We start from the raw sequence: 7611 nt of genomic DNA on the forward strand, positions 1-7611 counted from the left end.
GGTTAGTCAGGTCATGGTCTACACCCACGTCGGCTTTCGCTTGAAGTCTGCCGAGCACATGTCGTGTGCAGGCGCTAAGTGGTGGAAACATGTGTGACGAAGTACACCCCTGTAGGCTTAACATCATCTATTCGAATAGCCGTGTCCACGGTAATGGACTTCTGGGTTGCCTATAACAGTTCATAGACAAGTGAAAGTGGATACTCTAAAATGCGCAAGATAAGCGTGAGTGCTGTGGATGGCGTTCTCGTAGGGAGACGGGAGCGGATCCATAGTGGTGTATTGATATGGTGAATATGTGGACTCGTGTGCGCCACCTCAAAAGAGTTGCTTGCAGTCCTAGTTCAGGTTACCAATGAGTCAAAGCTGGCTTGCTGCAGTTAAACTCCACCACCCCCTTTGTTGATACCGATGCATATGTAGTTAGTTCTGATGTAAGTCTTGCTGGGTACATTTGTACTCACGTTTGCTTAATTTATGTTTTGCAGAGAGACTTCAGTCTCGCTAGTAGTTCCACGTGGACTTCGACGTTTAGCTTGATACCTCAGCTACGATCTTGTGCCCTCGGCAGGATCTGGTAGATAGTCAGGCTTCTTAGCCTTTTTGATTTGTAGATGTCTGTACTCAGACATGGTAAGCTTCCGTATGTGCTTTTATTTTTATGCTATGATTGATGGGTCATGAGACCCATGTTTGCAATATCTCGCTCCTCGGAGCCTAATGAATAAATACTTGAGTCGTAGAGTTATGTTGTGATGCCATGTTGTATTTACACATATCGAGCATATTGTGTGTATGATTGAAATGCTTGGTATGTGTGGGATCCGACAATCTAGTTGTTTATCCTTGGCAGCCTCTCTTATGGGGAAATGTAGTCTAGTGCTTCCATGAGCCATAGTAGTCCGCTATAGCCCGGTTCATCGGAGTCCCGCTAGCCCAGCACTACTGCTCAGGACACTTGACTGGTCGGCATGTGTTTCACTTCGTTCTTGTGTCTGTCCCTTCGAGGAAATGTCACGCGGTGACATCCAGAGTCCTGCCTAACCTGCTACAGCCCGGGTTCCTGGAGTCCTGTTAGCCCAGTTCTACAGCCCGGATTCACACGCTGCTGAGCGACATGCTCGATGTGATTCATGTATGCCTGTCCCCATAGGTTGGTGCCGCTTTGGGTTCACGACTAGCCATGTCGGCTTGGGTTCTCTGTCATATGGATGCTAGCGACACGATCATATACGTGAGCCAAAAGGTGCATACGGTCCCGGGCCATGGTAAGGCGACACCCGTGGGAATATCGTGCGTGAGGCCGCAAAGTGATATGAGGTGTTACCGACTAGATCGATGTGACTTGGAATCAGGGTCCTGACAGCTTTGGTATCAGAGCTTGACTGCCTGTAGGATTACCAAGCCAAACTGGTCGAAGTTGAGTCTAGAAATGCTTTAGTTATATACGGGAATTGATTGTGGAAGGGAACGTAAGGCTCTTTTTACTCCTTATATCTCATGCCCTCTTATCTGAGTCACCCTCTTCTCTTCTACGGGGATTAAGAACTAGGCTTCTCATCTATCTATTAGGATGACATGTTACTAATTCGTAGACTTGTAGGATTGATGGATTCAAGTCTCAGTTCAGTTTCTATTACTTCTGTATGTTCATAGATGGCCTCAGAACCTTGATATTGTGATGTTGAGTGGTCATGCCACTATTTTGCAGGATGTCTCAAATATTTTTGAGCATTTATAGCCGTTATGCTGTCCGAGTCATCCCAGGTCTCTACATAGTCTGATGCATTTGCAAATCCCTTCTTCCCGTTTCCGATGTCCCTTTGGGCCAGTTCAACCACACTAATCGATGAGTTGAGGTACTCTATTGCCTCGACATATATGTTGGAGCTATTATTATGACCCTATATGTCTTAGGGAGTCACCTAGTAATCTAGCAATGCTTTGTGTTCCCAGTGTGATGACTCTGGCCATTAATCCTGAAGCATCCCGTGATGCCATTAGTTAGTAGGCATTCTATTACTGGGTTTTTGAACCCGAGATTCACCCTACTTACTTCATGTTGATAGTGCTTGCTTGTTTCTTTAGGATATTTGTAATCTTGCGACAATCCTCGAGGTCTGTGGTATTTCTTTCTTCCAAATACCATGAACCATTAAGGCAGAAGTTCTTTGAACCAAAATATCACGATTAGAGTACTCTTGTGGAGCTCTCCATTCATAATTGTGATTCTGCCAGTTCTACCTTTCTGCATGGGTTATCTGGAAGAAACCTGTTGAACTTGGTTCGACATATTAACCTATGCATCCACAACTTAGAAAGATATATGTCCCCTTGAGTTGTTCCTCTTCATTTGTATTTCGACCATCATCTATCAATTGATAGTCAGGAGTAATTGTGCATCCGTGTTTATCAATGCTTATTATTCTTGTGGTCCGTCAAGCCATTCTATTCCAGAATGACTAGGAGAAACAAGCTCCAGTACCTCATCCATTTCTAGGATTGAGTCAAAGCAGTTGTATTCCGCAGATCAAATGCAATCAAGCTTTTGATCCTATTCTGCCCTGAAGTATTACCCACTTTATGTCAAGAATATCATGAGAATTGCACCATCTCTTATGAATTCTTGATGCAGTGATACTTCCCACCTTCATCATTCATTCCTCGGTCCGGTGTTGTCGCAACCAGAATGCCGGCAAGTGAACCATGATGTGTGAAATTAATACTCCTAGAAACCATGTTGCTTGGTAGTTAATGGACACTAGTATCATTCTTAGCGTGTTGGTTATCAAAACACTATTCTAGGATTGATCGTGCTACCTAGTCCTTATTTCCGGTGCACTTTTCGATCAATGAGTTAGGATTATTCAACCCCTTGCTTATTTGATCATATCGTCTTGCTCTAAAAAGCAAGATTGTTCTCGAGCTTAGTAACATATCGGTGGTTCGTAATGTTCCGAATATCTTCTCGAAAGTATTACCAGGTTGTCACCTGACCGCTATGTTGAGTTCGTGATCATGTTGGTTTTCCTCCAAACCACCCATTCTCCAAGAATCTGTGTTGGATACCCCTGAGCTAGTTGGTTAAACCAAACAACAACTTGGAGAGTTGGAAGATAAAAGCTTAATCCACTTAGTTCACTTTAAAGGGGATATCTTCCGTGTGTGTGTTGACGAGAGATGATACCTTCATCGATTGTTCCTTGTGATCAGTTGTTGAATCTATCTTCTTATCCAAACCTTGATTTGAGTGTGGGCTATCGTCAAATCAAGTTAGAACCAACGATATTCATAATGTTGTCTTACTCGTGGTTGTTCCTCGAGCATACACCATTACATCCTTTGGTTTGACCAATACTATCACATTGTTCACATAATAGTGGAATTCCAGTGATATGGAAAATTCCGATGAGTTGTTGTTGAGCCCATCAGCAGCATCTTGTCTCCACCATGATTCGTTTAAACATGAAGCTAGTGTTGGAAACTTTGTAAATGATGCCTTCATGTTCCGTTCATGAAGCATATGTTTGGATGAAAGTAGCGACTTACTCTAAGTTCACATGCAATCGATAAGTTGCCGTCGTGTATTCGAGAAAGCTTGTTGTTGCTTCCTCTGGAATCATCCCAAGTCAGTCATGCATGTGCGAAGTATACATTGGTTTGTGAGATTAGCTACCTCCATTCCAAATGTATTTCCTAGCACGCCAAGCCACTGATTGACTTGTTCAAGGATAATAAGTTCTAAGTGCTAGTCCTCAAGGTACCAGGCGGATTTGTACAGGATTCCGTTATCCTCAATAATGGTTCCCAATCGAAACTCGGTAGTGTTGCATTGTAAGACTACTATGTGGTCATGCTTGTCTAGGACAGCGTGTTCACATGTGTGTAGCAGAACCAGCTCATGTTTTGGAGCTTACTATCGTAGTCCATTCCCCGAGAATCTTGCAACGCCATCTCATTGATTTGTGTTGCAAACTTTCATTTTTCTTTCTAGACTTGATGAGTCTGGAATATCCTGTTACCAACCAGATCTGAATCTTAGGCAGATATGATGGTTGGAACTTTTCCAAGATCTATGATGTAGGTCCCAACAAGGTTGATGTTCTTGCCAACACACCTAGCCGAAAGATCTATCACTGTAGTATCTTGATTGAGCTATTTTACTATCTTCTCCATAAGGATTTCGTGCAACTTATTCTAGAAGTTGTTCCTTAGGGGTCCTTGTACTCTCGGTTTCCCCGGTTATGCTATAACCATTCAAACAGGGGAATCACTCTCGTCTGTTGAGCTTTTCCCCAGTCCCTAGAATCATTCCCAGTATTTGCATTTTGTTCCCAGCTTGCACCGTCATTGTGTCAGTCTACCATGGGTCCCATCCATTTCCGGTGATAAGAAAAAGTCATCCATTGCGTTGTCTTCAACAAGGTAGTCCACATCATCCATTCTAGTCCGAGTTTGCCATTTCTTCGAGCTCTTTCAAACGATCAATTGTAAATTGCCTTAGGCTGGTATAAAGAGTCTCAATGATTTCTAAATCAAAAGTAATTCTTTTTGCCACTTAAGGGAATAATTCTACGAGTCACCATTCCTAAGGTGCCTCGTTATGGGATCATAGCAATTAACTCCTCGCTACTCTGACTTCGTCCACCATCTTCTTAGGTGTGGAATTGTTGCCTACCAAATTGAACTTTCGCCATCTGTTTCTTCCATCCCTCTCTACGTGTGTTTTGTGTCTCAGTTCGAGAGATGTTACTACATCTCATTCCGTGAGTTGATCATGATTTGCTTGATCTTCGTGAAGATCGAATCCTGTAGAGCTTCCCTCTCTTTCCCTTCCGTGTTGGGTGAAGATCTCGAAAGCAAAGATGTCAAGATTAATATGATGCAATGAATCAACATCTTCGAGAAGAGTAGTTGGATTAAGAAGATTGTGTTAGTTGGTGCCCCCTCTGTCTTCCTACCTCACGACCTGAATCTCGGAACGAGATTTTTGTTTAGTAGGGGTGAGTTGTCACAGCCCTAGAGTACCTGAGTGAAATAGTTGCATCTGCACTCATGCATCATGTCTAAAATTTCTGAAAGTTGAATTGAGGTATGTTGAAACCCTCAAAAACCAGTTGTTGAATGTATAATTTGGCTGCTAGGTATTTTATGGGCCAAATTAATTTAAATGTGTGGTTGACATACATGCTTTTGGACTTGCTGTTTATTTTGAAATGCAGGCTTGTCAGGTGTAAGAAGTAATTTTACCCAAGACAAGTATATAGAATTCTGTATGGACTAGCGGCTACATGGACAAATTCTCATGTGCTAGGCTAAACCGTGGTTGCTAAGATGAAGGAATTTTAGCATGGGCAATGAAGTCACCTAAACAAAGCAAGCACAGATGGTGGGTCATTAGTCCTTCTTATATAGTGTGATAGCGACCTTGCCGGAATATTTTATTCATATATCCAAGAGTCTTTATACGTGAATATGGCCTAGATACATACTACAGATAGCATGCAGATTTTGTACGATTTTGTACGTATTACATGGTAACCGAATCGAGTCATGTTCGGTTTTAGTTTTGGAGTTGTATTCCTGTACGGCAAGGCATGCTACGTAACCAGGTCTTGCCTTGTATACGAAAAGTCCAGCGTACCTTATTTATAAGGCCACGGCCGATTGGAAAAAGCCCCAGCAATCGATCTATCAATACAAACTACTTTTTCACGTACGTCTATTTTCTGTCGCTACTTCCTGCCGAGCCCTAGCAGCCCTAGGGTTTGGCGATCTTTGCCGTTTTGCGCTGGAAATCGGCCGGTGCTCCTCCACGAAAGCAAGGAAATCTTTGTTGCTTTGCCCGTAAAGCAATCGTTCATCGTCAAGAAAGCACGACAAATATCCTGGTGTTGCACAGCGATTTCGCGTGCCAACACAATTGGTGACCACGCTGGGACGAGAAGAAGAAGAGCTACATGATGAGTACCGAGTCCAAGAACGGGAGCGACATCGACCCGGAGAATGTCATCGCCATCACACTTGACGATCTGTCGGAAGATGTTCGGCGCGAGCTTGAAGAAGAGCTGGAGAAAGAAAAGGTTGAGAGGTTGAAGCTGAAGTTGGCTGGATACGCGAAGACGAGGAACGGTGTCGTCAAAAAGGTAGTTCCGAGCCCTTCCAATGCTCAGGTAAAAAACTCAACCGAGGAAATTGCTCATCTAATTGATGTGTCCGTAGCTAGTAAATATGGTTCTGATATGGAAAATACGGTGCGTACAATTACTAAAGCAGTAGCTAATAGACTTGAAGAATTTAAGGTGCAATTTAATAAAGATCTTGAAAATTGTCTACCTGGTCATGTACGCTCATTAGTGCTGCAAGTCAATGATGAGTATTCTGGAAAAAGACCGATGCCAATAGACAGTAGTGGATTTAACAATTTGCCAAGTAATATACATACGCCTAGTGCATCGGCTAATGCTATGCAGCCTTACGCCCCTTTAAACAATAATCTAGATGGTCGGAACTATGTTGGTAGTTCGGCTAATAATTTTGTTCCTAGTACTACTGCTCTGATTGTTTCGACTTCGGTTCCAGAAAATCACAATAGCAATAACCGAAGTTTTGGATTTAATTCTAATATGCAGCAGCCTAGTTATCAAACAGTGGCATATAGTACGCCGCCGCTGCCGACTGTCGGTACCGGGGTTCCGTATGGGCCGGTTCCTGATTCATATTTTAGTGGGTCTCCGTTGCAAACTTCGCATGCTCCAATTTCTTTGCCGAAATTTCCACCACGTGCTGGTGTTCCATCTGCTCCACAAGCCAGTTCTCTACAGCCCAATAATAATTTTAAGGATCAGCTTGCTAACATACATAGAGAATTTGGTTTAGAACCTAAGGGTAGAGCACGTGCATATCAAAAACCATACCCTGATTATTTTGACTCGACACCATATCCTTGTGGTTTTAGAATTCTAGATTTTGTTAAATTTATAGGGGAAGATGGTAGATCTACTTTTGAGCATGTGGGACAATTTTTAGCACAATGCAGCGAGGTCGGCACATCAGATGTTTTTAGATTAAAATTGTTTCCATTATCTTTATCTGGTACTGCATTTACTTGGTTTACATAGCTTGCTCCTAATTCTATTTCAACATGGGCACAATTGGAGCAAAAATTTCATGAGTATTTTTATAGCGATGAAACAGAACTTCGACTTTCAGATTTAACTATGGTTAGGCAGAAATATAATGAGCATGTTCATGATTATATTAGGAGGTTTAGAGATGTCAAAAACCGATGTTTCAGCTTGACCATAGCCGAAAAGGATTTAGCCGATCTTGCCTTTTCGGGTCTACTTGCTCATATTAAGGATAAACTAGAAGGGCAAGAATTTGTAGATGTCAATCAAGTTTTGCAGAAGGCTTTGGCGCAAGAAAACCGGGCTAAGGAAATTAAACAATATAGCCGGTTTAAAGATAATAGAAATAAAGAGAAAGATAACCATGTAGTTAATGCCTTAGATTATGATAGTGATTCGGCTAGTGAGGATGATGTTAATATATGTGTAGCCGAATGGGTTCAAGCGCCAAAGTTAAAACCTTTTGCATGTTCTGCTTTAA

The sequence above is a fragment of the Triticum aestivum genome, chromosome 5A, assembly GCF_018294505.1.
Source record: "Triticum aestivum cultivar Chinese Spring chromosome 5A, IWGSC CS RefSeq v2.1, whole genome shotgun sequence".
Lineage (NCBI taxonomy): Eukaryota > Viridiplantae > Streptophyta > Magnoliopsida > Poales > Poaceae > Triticum > Triticum aestivum.